This window comes from Rattus norvegicus, chromosome 7, assembly GCF_021556685.1.
Source record: "Rattus norvegicus strain SHRSP/BbbUtx chromosome 7, alternate assembly SHRSP_T2T, whole genome shotgun sequence".
Classification (NCBI taxonomy): Eukaryota; Metazoa; Chordata; class Mammalia; order Rodentia; family Muridae; genus Rattus; species Rattus norvegicus.
This window is the reverse complement of record NC_141540.1, coordinates 68,667,070-68,682,500: the sequence shown is the minus strand read 5'-3', so window position 1 is coordinate 68,682,500 and position 15,431 is coordinate 68,667,070. Positions and strand designations below refer to the sequence as shown.

Genomic DNA, 15,431 nt, shown 5'->3' with positions numbered 1-15,431 from the left:
TATCTGGCTCATCCCAGACAGAGGATTGCTTTTCACATGACATTTCAGACTCACCTAGGTCATCGTCTGGTGCACATAGCAGCCCTTGGTATGTGGCTCCTGTTTAACAAATGGGCAAGTCTTTATTTTAAATTTTGTTTTATTTATTATTTTTAAATTTTGTTTTTAAATTTTATTGGGAGAAATACATGTTCATGATTAATGTGGACAAAATTGATCCAGAAATCAATCGAAAATATCCAAGGAACCTAATAATTGTTTTGTTCAATACAGCAGTCTACAACTGATGTGAATCATTAGGTGTCAGTGTGTCTACAGATGGTTCGTATGGGGGAAAAGATCAGAATCAGACAGAATGTGAGTTTTCCTCTCCTTTGTGATTCTTTGGGCAAGTCTGATAATTTCCATAGAAAGATCGAATTTTTCTTAGGTGAAACTATCTTAATATAATATTCAGAGAGTACAAATGCCAAAGGATGAACCTTTCCCACTGTATTTTACCCCCACAGGTTTTTTTTTTTCTTTTTTTCTTTTGGATTGACTACTGAGCAGAAAAGTAAAAGATGTATCCTTGTAATTCAAACTGGCAACAGATACAATGTATGCTGAGATCTGAAACTCTTTTCTGTAAACAATATACTCAGAGAGATGTCTATAATTAGCAGTGGTTGGGCAGTCGAAGACAGAAGATATTGACAGACTGAGAAATAGAAGAGGCCAGGATAAGATCTAACCACAAAGTGTTTTTGTGGTGAAATGTTTGTTAGGAGAATTAGTAAGAGTGGGCGGTGAGTTCTTTCACACGAAGCAGGAGCCGATTGCCAGCCCTGGCTAAGTCAAGCTTTATAAGAACGATAGTGGATAATGTCTTGGTACCCGGTACCCCTTTAAGAAGATCATTGTGCGTGGTTTCTTATTCCCATATGCACATTCACAAACTATCCTTGAAATTTGAGAAGACTCTCTGGGGCTCTTGAGACCTCATCCCACTCCCCTCTCCAGTGGAAACCTCTGCTTCAAAAAAGATCTTCATCTCAATCCTGAGACTGTAGGGGGGGTTGGGAGGTGGGGGGGGGGGTACTGCCATACAATTGCAGAATTTGAGCAGAAAAACTCCTGTTTCTACTCCTGCTACCAGAGGGACAGACGTACTGCAAAATATCCTGCACAGATCCTGCCCAAAATGTCAGAGGAACATATTTCTAGTTCATGGGCAAACAAGCCATGATCTGTTGAACTTACATTGTAAAATACCGTAGTTAAGCTAATGAGGAGCTGAAGGAAATTAATATTCATGAAGCACTTAGTATGCTAAACCCTCTATGAGGAGCTTTCAAATATTACCAATTAAATCTTGACAAAATCCTAAGAGGTGGTTCTTATTATCCCATCACAAAAACAAACAGTGTAAGCAGCTCCAAAGAGGAGAAACGACTTGCCCAAGGTCACACCGTTGATAGGTGACAAAAAAAAATTTGGGTTCTAATTTAGAGTTTGCTAATTCCAAATTACATCCCCTATCGATCCACATCCCCATCTGCTATTCCTGGAACATGAATAAGAACCCAAGAAGCCCCTTTTGAGACTTTATTCCAGATTCAGCCCAGAGTCCCAACCCTCCTCGCCACCACTACGCAATCTCCAGAGCGGTTTCCCTTTACTCAGTATCTGCACTACCCTGGTTGCCTCTGCTCAGGTGGCTGGGCTCAGCCTTTGTCAGCATATGGTCTAGTCTCAACAGGGAAGTCTGAGTGGCCCTCCGGAGCCATCAGTTTGATCACAGAACTGCTCTTCTGCTCAAACCCTTCAGTGTCTCCCCAGTGTTCTAGAATAAAGCCCCACAGCGGCCAGAGAAATCAACCTGCATCGGGGCCTCCCTGAGTCTCCGACCACTCTGGGATCTCATGAACCCTTCACACCCACCATCCCAATGGAGCTGCTACACAGGCCTCTGTCAGGAACCCCTTGGCTTCCACACTGTGTATTCCCTGGGCCTGGAATGTTCTACCCATTACGAACTGGTCTCATCCCTTAAGTCTTTGCTTCAAATGCCGCCTCCTCTCTGACGTCTTCCCCGACCGAGCTATTTATAATTACACACTGACCTTTATGCTGACAGTCCCAGTTCTTTCATCCTTCTTCATTGTTTCCTGTCACACACCTTAGCTCTTGATGTACCTTTCGTGCAACTTATTTGCTTAGATTCTTTTTTTTTCTTCTCCCTGTGGAATGTGTCTCATAAGCGCAGGGATTTTTGACAGACAGTTTGCTGCTCTGACTCCACTTCCTAGACCAGTGTCAGCCACAGCATAGGTACACAGCCACGCTTCCGAGAATGAAAGAATAAACAGCCGCTGGTACTGTAAGTCTATCTTCTAAAGCCTAGTCATACGGCGACTGCTATGGGGATGGAGGGGGTTGGGCATTACAGCAAGCTGCTCAGTGCCAGTTAGAGCCTGCCACTGAGTGAGCATGCAGTTCTCAGCAAAGTTTGGCCTCCCATGGTACAACCAAATGGCTGCTTCGCGACTTCTTCTCCGGTCAGTGCGCCACTCAGGACATGTGACACAAAAGAAACAGAAAAGTACATTTTAATTTAAAATAACATTTTTTTTCCAGAGGAGGTGTAAGATTTACATTTTTAAACAGGCTTGCCAGCATTCTCCTGAATTCAATGAGTGTCGCAGAATTAATAGACTTCATGACACCTAAAGAATCAAGTGAAAAAACAATTTTCTTTCATTCTTGCAGGATAATTAAGGATATAAATGAATAAACCATACATTTGTATGAAACGGTTAGATATGATTAAACGGAAGGGCTTGCCAACGCTGTTCACCTTTAAGACGAACCCAGAAAGTAATGCTGTCAATCAATTGTTAAAAGATATGCCAAGGGAAAATAAAGACAAATAAGGGAGAAAATATAATTTAATGCCTTTGAAAGTCATAATTACCCAGGGCCCTTTCAACACGAGCACCCGATGCCTGCTGCAAACTGAAGAGTCCTGGTAGAATGACTGAGGGTCACAGGTATGCAAGCATTTCTCAGTTCATCCTCCCCACAGGAGACTAAAGCGGTAAAGTAAAACATTACTCGCCAGAGCAGCCGCCTGGCAAGTTACAAGCGATGGAAAAGGCACAACACAAAGGCGTCAAACGACTCTAGATTGTGCCTTCCCCCATTTTACAGTTTATACACAGTTCTAATTTAAGGCTAAACACGGACACTCAAGTCCCTTCTGGTTGACGATAGGATGTAGACACCTCCGCCAATGTCTGTCCCACAGAAACAGGTCCCCTGCTTCATAGATTAGGCAATGGGTAGCGTACATCTTGGTAAGGTAGGCTGCTTGACTCATAGCAGGGGACAAAGGCCCAAGGAGTCCACCTTTCAAAGAAAGGCGTCCATGTCTTCCGAGACCACAGCACAGGAGAGCTGGAGGGAATGGAACCCAGTGTCCTTACTGTAGCAATAAGGGATGTGAGGTTTGGACTCAAGCAGTGACTTGCCCAAGGTCACACAATGACTGTGCCAGGATGAAAATAGTCTCCCAACTCCCAATTCAACCATCATTTCAGGAGATTGTGGGCACTCGATAAATATTGGTTTCTCTTCCTTTAAAGGTGTGGGAGGAAAGACCAAGAGAAAGGACAGTGTCATTTATTAGTTTGCTTGTCCTTTTTTAATATAGACTTTAGAAAGACAATGCCACAATCACAGTCTGTATTTTATTTCCTCGGAGCGTGATGTGATCTTGGGTAAATGTGTTTTATGAAGAGATTTGTCCTGGCTACTTGGCAGATTTTACTGTAAATATTTTAACAGTTTCCTATTATTTAGCCATAGGATTAAATTTTTATCCTTGCCTGCCCAGACTAATGTCTGCAGATTGTAAGTGGTTTTGTGAGCGAGCGCCTGCAACGGGAGCTACAGTTTTCTTCACTCAAGAACACTATGGGAGACACCCAAAGACTTCCTCCTGCCCTACGTGAAGTTAGCTATCTACTCTTGGAGGAATTCTATCAGTCCCAGATAACTCCTTACTGGATACCAACCTCTTCTGGTGCTATCTGTTTAACCGATGATCAAAGGTCGTGACGCGAGAAACTAGACGGTATGATCACCTCGGGACTACTGAAGTGCACAGTAAATACTCACTCCAATGACCAATTTTCTTTGGTCAGCATCACAACTCATCTCCCCCTACCCAACTCTGTTCCCTCCTTAACCTTCACAGGGACAGATTCCTAATCAGTATCTCACACCTCACCCTGCCTCAGTGTCTGCTTCCGTTTCCATACAACGTGCTACATAGTTTTACTTTCTCCCTCCGACCCCTTAGCCACAAGCTTTCACCCAGCCCCATCCAGTTCCAAGTTCTCTGTGCATCTAATGAATTCCTCCCTCCCGGAGGAAAACGAAAGGTTAAGAGAATGACCAATCAAAGAAGACCATCCATGTCCAGTCAAAGACCTGGAAGATGGGTGGGATCAAACAGTCTAGAATGAAGAGAGAGGAGGTTAGCCCTGCTAAGTATGAATTGCAGGGGAGAATGCCCCGCTTATAATCTACCATGATCCATGTCCCTGGGCCATGCTTATGTTTACTGTCCCTTTAACGTCTTATGATTGTTTATGCTCTAAAATAGCTCTTACTGCTTAGGAAATAGGCTTAGAGAAGCTAAGAAAAGTGTTTGCTCGGAGCTATTAGTCTTCTAATCATAGTTACTCAAGTGCCAGGGTCATCCTTCCATAGTGAAAGAGACGCTCCAAGTCCCCACGCATCGCAGAAGACGGAAAACTCACACACATCAAGGTTGTGTTCCCAGGACCTGTGTCTTCCATCCACGAGTCTGATTACACAGCTCTGGAGGGATGGAGGCTGGCTGTAGGTAGGGTGTCTGTAAGCTCCTCTCTCAAGGGACTTAAGACAGCTGGTGACAGCCTCCCTGTGGAGCAGGTTCTTCAGAGAGGCTTTACCTTCTACGTCTCGCTCCCTGCTCTTAAAGAATAAACGTTGGGGTTTGCTGTTTACAATTTCCTTTCTTTCTTTTTTTACTTTTAGTCATTTTTTTTATTTAAGATATTCTGATTTTGTGTAAACTCATACAAGAGAAAGAAAGGTGAAATTAGGTGGGACTAGGGCTGAAGTTAGCTGGTGGAGCACTTGCCTGTTATGTGTGACGGTTAGATTTGACAGACAATACTTCAAAAGAGAGAGAGAGAGAGAGAGAGAGAGAGAGAGAGAGAGAGAACATTCGTACAGTAGAATATTTTACCTGCTTATGTAGCTTCTCCATTGGCTCAACAGAGATTTTTCTATATGAATATAATGTACCTGTATACACTTTGCTTTATGAAGGCCCAATGGGAGCATAAGTTTGATTGCACAAAAAGACAAAGTTATATATGGAGTCAGGGAAATACAAGTGACAAGCTGAACAGAAACCTTTGTTCCTAATTTTCCTACCGTAAATTTTTAAAACACTTCTAAAAAAAAAAAAGCATGGGTAGGTAATTTATCTCAAAATATGGGTGTGTGCACTTTAAATATATGAAAATATGCATTCTCTTCATAATAAGGTCATAACCAACTAAACCTGAACTGGGAAATCATCCCTCACTGATCTTACGGGTATGCTTTAAGCAAGAACTGTCTGCGAGCCTAGGGTGAAGCAAGGAACTGCTGTTCATAATTTTCAAACAAAGAATTTTGGCCTGGCTCTTTGCTGCTTCAAACGGAAAACTTTAATGAATGTGGAGGCTCTGTGGTTTCATCCCTTAAAGTGAACAGTCTCTTGATTTGGCTCTGTTTCAAATGCTTTTGTTTTTTAATTTTTAAAGCTGGGGAAATTAAGGGATATAACTCAAAGGTTGGGCAGTGATGGTGCATGCCTGAAACCCCGGCACTCAGGAGGCAGACAGAGGCAGAGCTCTGAGTTCGAGGCCAGCCTGTTCTATAGAGGGAGTTCCAGGACACCAGGTCTACCCAGAGAAACCCTGTCTGGGAAAAATGTGGGAGGGAAGAAGGGAGGGAAGGGTGAGAAGGGGAGGAGGGAGGGAGGGAGGGAGGGAGGGAGGGAGGGAGGGAGGGAGAGAGAGAGAGAGAGAGAGAGAGAGAGGAATTTGAAGAGATCCATCCATCTCCAACACAGGAAGCTGAATGCTAGTCTTGCAGGACCCCCCTTTACCTTTAGGTATGACTGATGCTTGTCCCAGTTAACCTACTTAGCTGAGACTGGGAGGGCCGTGTTCACTCTCAATTCTGATGCTTCTGGCAGCTATACATCTTCCTAATTAAATATACGACACTCTCTTTGTCACTCTGTCATCGATGCTGTGGTGGTTGCAGGTGTCCACTAGTGCAGTTTTTCATGCTATCCTGGACATCCAATATGAAGGCACTTTATTTCCATCTGTGGTAGTAGTGTTATCAGTCTCATCTATTATGAATAAAGAAATGGCAGATATGGAGATTAAATAACTTACTATCTTTATGAACTTATGTCTGAAGAAAGCTAAGTTCTACTATATATAAAATGGAAAAAAAAATAGCAACTATAAGCACCCAGTCAATGTTCCCATCCCCGATGCCCAACATGACCTACACCAATCCCTCAGCTAACACTTGTGGAGCAGATGAAATTCTCCAGAGCAGAACGAAGGAGAAACTGCACAAAACTGAGTAGGAGAGGCAGGGCCTGGTCAGCTACCTCTTATCACTCAGAATTGAAGATTGGTAGACAGCCGGGAATTCCAAATACCACTACCCTTTTCACTCCACTGGACAGACAACCAATACTGAGGAATCCTGCAGGGCAGCTATACCAAAATTGCAAAAGAAGAGAGCAGAGCATGGTTCTAAGGAGGAGAGGTATCCCAGGGAAGTTTCTCACTGCTCTCTCAAGATAAGGTTCCTGTGGCATTTCTAGAAGAAAGATAACTTTAAGTTACCAGAATCCCCTTACATCTAAGTGACTTCTTAGCAATATAAACAGATCTATCCTTAATCAAAAGGGAGTACCAGAGATAGTGAAACTGTTTAAGATTAATTTAATTATTCATAACACAATGGTGCATCCAGAAGTCAATAACCACATTAAAGATATAAATAAGCAAATATATAGCTGGGATTCAAATCCCGGCATTCCCCCACTGGGGAGAGCCATGGAACATGATCCCTCCAACCTGCATTTTCAGGTGCTTTTTTTCTTTAAATTTTTTGTATATATTATCGTTTTGTTAGATTTTTTTCTTTTGTTTTTAAGATTATATAACAGAAGGTGGCCTTGTTGGGTATCAATGGAAGGAGAAACCCTTGGTCCTGTGAAAGCTTGATGACCTAGTATAGGGGAATGCCATGGTGGGGAGGGAGGAGGGAGTGGGTGAGTGGGAAGGGGAGCACCCTCATAGAACAGGGGAGGGGAGATGGGATAGGGGATTTCTGGAGACAAAACTGGGGAAGGGGATAACAATTGAAATGTAAATAAAGAAAATATCCAATAAAAAAGGATGACATCATTTCTTTCTTCCCTCCAAATCCCCCCATATATACTCCCTTGCTCTCTTTCAAATTCATGTTCATGTCCTCTTTTTCCATTGTTATATAATATATAACATATTATATACATAACATATAATATATATCTATCCATTTTCATAATGTAGTATGTATGTTTTCAAGGCTAACTGATATTGGATAACCAGTTAACATGCTCTTCCCCGTTGAAGACCACTCCTCCCACTCTCAGCATTCCTTAGCTACCTGCAGCCTCACTGGACTCCTCCATCTACTTTGCATGTCTATTGCTGCTGCCCTTGTTCAGCGCATGGTCAGGGGGGCATGTTGGTAAGTCTTTATGAGTGCAGCTTCTAACATTCCTAAGAGACGCCACCACTTGGCAAACTCTCTGAACCTCTGGCCCTTGCAATCTTTGTGCTCCCTCTTCTGCAATGCTTCCTGAGCCTTAGCAGTGGGGGCAGTATTGTAGATGTATCCACTGGGACTGGACTCCACTGCTCTGCCTTTCAATTGGTTGTGGTTTTCTGCGATGGTCTCCATCTATGGCAAAGAGAAGTTTCTTTGATGATGGATGAGGACTACACATACCTGTGAGTATAAGGACAAATAATTATCATGTAATTAGGGATTATGTATAAGGACAAATAATTATCATGTAATTAGGGATTATGAAGGCTCCATGGAGTGGTGGTTTTAGGTTCTTCTCCAAGATTCACAACTTCACAGCCTTGAGTAGTTGGCCAGGTTTCCAGGACCAGGTAAGATTTCCTTCTGTTGAATGGATCTGAAGTCCAATTAGACAGCAGTGGGTTATCGCCAAGGTATGCATGCCACTACTGCATCCATGGGGTTACCATGCCATGCTAGTCATTATTGGGGTTCGTTGACATCATGAGTGGATAAAATTTTAGCTGCTTTCCTCCTTTGGAAGCTTTCGTGGTGACTTCTATCTCCAGGGAGAAGTCTTTCAAGTCAGTTCCAGACCAGGGGCCTCTAGACCCTGTCTCTGATGTGCATTGTGCTGCTTGGACAACCCTGACCAATAATTCAAAAGAAGACATCTCATGCCTGGCACTAGGATTTCTGCTAGGTTGTCTTTGACTCTTGGGAACATTGTCAGTCCGGATGATAAAGTTTTATTTAAACTTCATGTGTGTGTTTATACACAGAATTACACATATCGTGGGAGTTTTTAGATAGTTAATACTTGGATCCTCATGCCACTCTCAGGCATTCATTCCTACTGTTATTCTTCCTCCTCCCTCCATATTTACCTCCCTCTCCTTCCCTAAAGACTATGCCTATTCCCTTTTCTCTGACTGGATCGCATGTACCCAGCTATTCCCTTCTCTGTGATTCCTCGAGCCCCCTGCTCTGGCAACTGTTCCTCTTTACTTTTCTGGCCTCGTTGTTTGCTTCAGGATGTGATGCTCTCATCACATGTTCACTTTAAAAAGAAAAATCTCAGAACTCTTTTTTTTTGGTTCTTTTTTTCAGGGCTGGGGACCGAACCCAGGGCCTTGCGCTTCCTTGGTAAGCGCTCTACCACTGAGCTAAATCCCCAGCCCCATAACTCTTTAAGCTCAGAAACACAAAGAGCTCTCTCAGTGCCAAGGCCAACATACTCCATTACTTATATCACATTTAGCCTGCGAAGAATCAGATGACCTTGTTGTTGAGACAGTCTCTGATGTAGCTCAGGTTTGCCTCAAACTCTCTATGCCACCAAAGGCATCCTTGAGCTGCTACTTTTCTGGCCTCTACCTCCCAATTAGTGGGAACACAGGCATGTGTCACCATACTTATTTTGAGCCATGCTGGGGCTCAAACCAAGAACTTCATGTATGCTAGGCAAGCATTCTGGCAAGAGATCTATGTAATATACCCAACCAATCTTCCAAAACTAATTCTATAGCATAATGGGTTTCATGGTGGTATTTGCATATGTGATCCTGGATGCTATGGTAACATCCAGCTCATCCCTTGCTTGTCTTAACCTCCTCCCTTCTGCCAATTAATACACAGTCTTCATACATTCACATCTCTTATTGAAATCTAAACTCCACATGTAGGAAGAACAGTAGCAACTAACCAGACCACCCAGAGTTTCCAGGACTAAACCACCAACCAAAAAGTATCCATGGAGGGACCCATGACTCCAGCTACATATGTAACAAAGGATGACTTTATCTGGCATCAATGGGAGGGGAGGCCCTTAGTTCTATGGAGGCTTGATGCCCCAGCATAGGGGGATGCTAGAGCAGTGAGGCATGAGTGGATAGGTGGAGAAGCACCCTCATAGAGAGAAGAGGGGAGGGGGAGAGGGAGGATAGGATGGGGAATTACAGAGGGGAAACCAGGAAGGGGGATATCATTTGAAATGTAAACAGATAAAATGATTATTTAAAAAATGTCTGTCCCTTGTGTAGCTATACTACACTTCGTTCATCTCTTGATGGGCACCAAGAGTGAGAAGTCCATAGTCTTTTTTTTTCTTTTTTTCAGAGCTGGGGACCGAACCCAGGGCCTTGCGCTTGCTAGGCAAGCGCTCTACCACTGAGCTAAATCCCCAACCCTGTCTTTTATAACTCTTATTCATCCCTCTGAAAATGCTTAGATTGTCCATTATTGAAATAATCTACACGCATGACTAGTTTTCTGAGGGGCTCTGTGGTGGCTGATCGTGGTTGTCAAGAGACTGACTGTACCTGGAATCAACTAAAACCCAGGTTGCTGAGCATTCCGATGAGGGGTTTTATTGATCCCATCACTTGAAGCAGAGGGACTATCCAAAATCTCAGTGGCACTTTCCGTGAAAGCCCAGATAAAAGAACATAGAAGACAATGTTAACCTTTCACCTCCTTGCCCTGACAAGTTCATCTACCTGCAGCTGCAGCATCCCTTCATGCATGTTGGAAGCAATGTCCTCAGGCTTCCAAAGTGGATTAAAGACCAGTTGATCTCCAGGAATCTTTTAGATCTACAGTGACAGGCTTGGATTACTGAAACATCCAATTTCATAGACTGAACGATCAGACTCTTGGCCTCCCCAGAATGAAACTGACATTTTTAGACTATCTGAATGGTATCCTGTAAGCCGATATAAAAAAAAATCTTTTCATATATGTATCTACATGTATTCTTGTGTCTATATGTATATATATGTATGTGTGTACACATACCTATGTATAATATATATTCTTTTTAGATATATTCATTATATATTACATATATCATACTAACAGTTCTATTCCTTTATAAAATACTAATACGGTCTCTATTAAACATGTCCAAGGTAACATACCTGGAGCCACATGCCAGCATATTCCCATTACAGGTCATTCATGTGTTATATGTAGCAGTTAGAAACGGCAACCCCGGCAGAAGTAGCAGAAATCTGATTATTTTCCTCAGTCATATTCCTCCTGAAACCCTATTCAACGTCTCCTCTTGATTTGTTGTCTGTGTCTTTGGACAGGGTATCCCTTAAAATTCCAGTGCTTCCTTATGTTGATAAATCATCTTATTAATAAATTAATAGATTTAATAGATTTTTCGAGCCAAGTAAGGTAGAGGTTTGGAAAAGAACAGGCAAATTATAAATGCCACGTGTTTTTGTCAGCGAGATATATATGTTCTTCTCCAGAAGCTGCATTTCATGGAGAGGGTGAATGTCACCAAGCTTCTACAAGAAACCTTTGTCCCGTATTGTGTCAGCCTGGCATCTAACACTTCGACCAAATATCAAAAGAGGAACTTCTTCTAGAATTTCCTCTACAGAGACATGCAATTATGTCTGAATGTCGTCTCTGCCTATCACTTCTGCCTCAGGGGAGCATAGCAAAGTAAGATCACCTTAGCTCTGGAAAAGGATGACTCTGTCCTTCTACCACAGAACAGGAAAGGTTAAAATAAGCTAGAGGTTTGTAACAATAGCTTGAAATTAAAATATTAAAGTGAAAATGAAATGCTGGAAAATTTAAGAGTGAAGTGAAAATGAAATGCTGGAAAATTAAAGAGAGGCTAAAACCTTCGCTGAGAGCTCACGCCACGAGCCAGTATTCTCGTGATACTACAAGACACTCTTTGGGATGCAGGACAAAGCAACAATGAATAGCTTCACCTATATCTCTGCACGTTCTGGATTAATGAGAGAGGAGATTCTAACCTTTAAAACGAGACAACATTAAGATTAGGCAAAAGCAGCCCTTCCTGTTATCTGGTGGCAGAATGTCATCTATACTCCACGTCACCGCGTGCTAGGATGCTCTGGGCTAGCAGGCTATTTTTTTCTTTACTCTTTTAATTGGTGACAAAGTAGGGCTTTGTTATGACACCTTCATAGATACACATGTACTCTGCTCATATTTGCCCTCCTTTTATTCCTTCCTCTTTCTAGTCACTACCCCCACCCCACTCCATGCAAAGGTCCCCTTTCTAGTTCTGCATCATATGTATAGACAGATAGATGCACATAATTTAAACCTGGATTTATCACTTAATAAAAACGTGTGACACTTGTCTGAGTCTGCCCGGTTTCACTCAGCATGATGATATCAAACTCCATCTGTTCCTCTGCAAAGGACGTTTGTTTAAAGACCTGACTGTAGCAAGGTTCAGGCCTCTCCGCCCTGTATGAAGGATGCATTTCCTCATCCTGGTGACTCTCCTAAGAATGAGAGATGCCTAATCTCCCTGAGCCTAGCTTTGAAATCCTGTCCCTAAAGCTAAGACACATCGCAAACAGTGCGGCTCAATATTCTGTTATACCTGGAAACATGATCTAAGGCTCCCAGAGGCACAGAGACTGCTACCCTATGCCCTGAGTGGTCTCAGTAATACCTCTGATAAGGACTATCTTTAAGATAAAACAATCAGATTCCAGACTCTAGTTTGATAATCCTCCCTTGGGAACTCTGTTTAGACAGAGCCTGAGGTCCTCGAGAGAAGCTGCCTCTCGGTAAAGTGTGAGCTCTTTACAGAACCAATAAGAACTGCACAGATAAGAGGATCTTGTCTCCCTCATCCTGACTAATCTTATACTGATTTACCTGATATACTCAATTAGAACTCAACAGTACAAATGCTAATTAATATGTCCTTCTCAGTAGAAGAAAAAATCAGGTATCTCCTAATATAGTTCTGGTTCCCCCTTGTCAGGGATTCATTGATGTTTTCAGACATCGCAGCCTAAAACCTTTCCCTCTTTATTCTTTCCATGAGCCCACTGAACACATAGGTTTCCTTGAGATTCAGCCCCAGGCCTCGTGTAACCAGTACACCTCAGCTGGAGGGGTTCACACTCTTAGCCTGACCCTGAGGAGAGCTGGGTGAAGACCGAATCAGAACAGCCAGAATCTCAGTACAGATCTGAAAAAGATCTAGCCTGAGCTACATGCCAGGTGAGCACACTGGTAGCACTGTTTATGCCTAGTTTGCTTTCTGTTGTCGGGCAGAAAGATTTATCCATCCATCCCGTGCCTTCCTTCTATGGATCCCAGTCATGTTTCCTCAGACTCTTCACTGTCTTTTCTCAATAATTTCTAGTTTATATGGGAAATATACACCAAATAAAAATTTAAAAAAATAATTATCACAGATAGGACTTGGCTTTTCAGTTAAAACACACGTCCATTAAACGGTCAAAGGCAAGAGCTAGGCAACACTAAAGACTTTAGAAACAGATTTTTGAACTGCGTGCCAGGGCATTCTCAGGAATCCTGAAGGCCTCGGTATTGGTTGGAAACCAGAAGTCACTGTCTCTCTGCTGCTTCTCCGTCTTTTATTCACGGTCCGTCAAGATCAGTCTCACTCTGTCCCCTTTATACATTAGGTTTTCACCTAAGATTGTGCATGATTAAAGTTTGTCACATACACACATGCACACGCATGCACGCATGCACACAAACACACGTACAAATGTCTCTGTGAACTTCCTTGAACTGTCGCTATGTCCTTTTGCCTTGTCAAATAAGAATAAGGGTAAGGCAGCTGTACTTGCTTAGAAAATATTATCAGCAAATGACACTAGTCACCCTGCCGACATGGAAGCAGCGTCACTGTAACTGCCTCTAACGGTCAGCTCTGCTGAGAAACTTCCCTGAACTCTCACTGGACCACAAACGCGCTTCCAAAGAAATGTGATGGACGACTACACCCTGGCCTTTATCAGGAAGTCGGTGTGAGCAATTTCAGTATGGCGGATGTTTCTCTCGCCTCTGAAACTGCTATTGACTAGATGGTTGATATTCTTTACGTTAAGATCCATGTAAAGACCTCTCCTCACAGCCAGGGGACAGAAAAGTCTTTGACTTCATTATTTTTAAGATACTATGAAACACGTAATTCCCTAGGTTTGCTTTGAGCCTCTGGCAAACCAAGAGTTACACTGGGTGTTCAGTCGGGAGGGAAGATCTATATTCAGATGCTGTGTTTTCTGACCCAATTATCGCCCTTGTTTCCTTTAATTCTGCCAACATTAATTGAGTCTTTAAGTGCTAAGCATGGTGAAAAGTGCTAGAAGCATAAAGATTATTTAAACATGACACTTTCCCTCTAAGAGATCTTGGTCAAAGGGCACTTGTCTTTTTGTTCTATTCTCATGATTTTTCTGCACGCAAATGGTTGATTGTAATTTAATAAATGAACGTATTGTAGAAATAGAAGGTATAGACTTAAATTTCCCCAGAAGGTAGATCCCCAGAAGGTAGTAAATCATTCTCTCTTAGCCTTCTGCGCCTTCTCACTCGGACAGAATGAGATTAACTCAAAAATGGTAAATAGCTACAACCACACACACACTGGTCTCAAAGTAGAAAAACTGAAGCAAACCAGAAGGATGTAACACCTCCCTAAATGCTCCATCCCCTGTTGTATGCTTATTAATGGTAGACCCATCCTGAGGCACTCCCACTCATTAAAGGACTTCATGTTTCAGAAAAACAAATGAACAAACGAAAGATGGTCCCAACAGACGTAACCAACACAGACAGCATGTTAGCAGTCACGGACGTGACTTCCCATCGCCACCATGATCAAATTCCGACAGAAGGATTAGTTAGGACTTTCTAATTTGTAGCTTCAGATGATATGACCCCAATCTGTTGGCTGGAGCTAGAAAGGTTTCCAAGGTCCTTTGAAGACTTGTTTATTTGGGCAGCAAGGTATTCATCTCATCTCTTAAAGGAGCCAGAACAAGCCAAAATGGAAGGTTGGTCCAAGAAGCCAGTCAGCACCTGTGGTAACCTGGAAGAAAATGGCCGCCACAGGCTCATGGGGAGGGGTACTATTAGGAGGTGTGGCCTTTTCTGAGTAGGTGTGGCCTTGTTGGACACCTATAGTGTGTCACTGTGGGTGGGCTTTGAGATCTCAAAAACTCAAGCCAGGCCTAGAGGCTGACTCACGATCTCTTTCTGCTGTCTGCTGATCCAGATGCAGAACTCACAGCTACCTCTCCAGTGCCACATCTGTCTGCCTGGATGCTGCCATGCTTCCCGCCACGGTGATAACGGACTAAACCTCTAAACTGTAAGCCAGCCCCAATTAAATATTTTCCTTCATAAGAATTGCCAAGGTCATGGTGTCTCTTCACGGCAATAGAAACCGTAAGACAGCAGCCATCTTGCTGGCTTGGCCTCTTCCCTTGGTACAGAGCACAGAGTCGCTGAGACTCCCCTGCAATGGCTGACTATCGTGCCCTGGTGTATTTCTCTCACTAGTTCCTTGCCATTTACAGCATAGATAAAAGTTGTTCTCCAGAGAAGGAAATGGTGTTCTTAGACTTTTTGCTTGCAAAGAAGTCCGAAAGGTGTTGCTACAGAAAAGCAAGTCTTCTGTAAGGGCAGACTAATGCTCAGAATGACAATGCGTGTGGCCTGTTTATAAAGTTATTTAGCACTACAGACAA

The 15,431-nt window shown here is 42.8% G+C and overlaps 1 protein-coding gene across 3 annotated transcripts in view; it reads right to left on the bottom strand.

Annotated features, from left to right (window-relative positions):
- Tafa2 (TAFA chemokine like family member 2) overlaps positions 1-15,431 on the bottom strand; it is a 475,874-nt gene that overhangs the window by 409,668 nt on the left and 50,775 nt on the right. The window contains exon 1 of one of the 3 annotated variants that reach the window (XM_087559021.1): positions 2,106-2,402. The exons of the other annotated variants lie outside the window; for them this stretch is intronic. The gene's annotated coding sequence lies outside the window, so the exon portion shown is untranslated. Of the gene's footprint in view, positions 1-2,105; positions 2,403-15,431 lie in introns of those variants that run through there. 3 annotated transcript variants of the gene reach the window in all.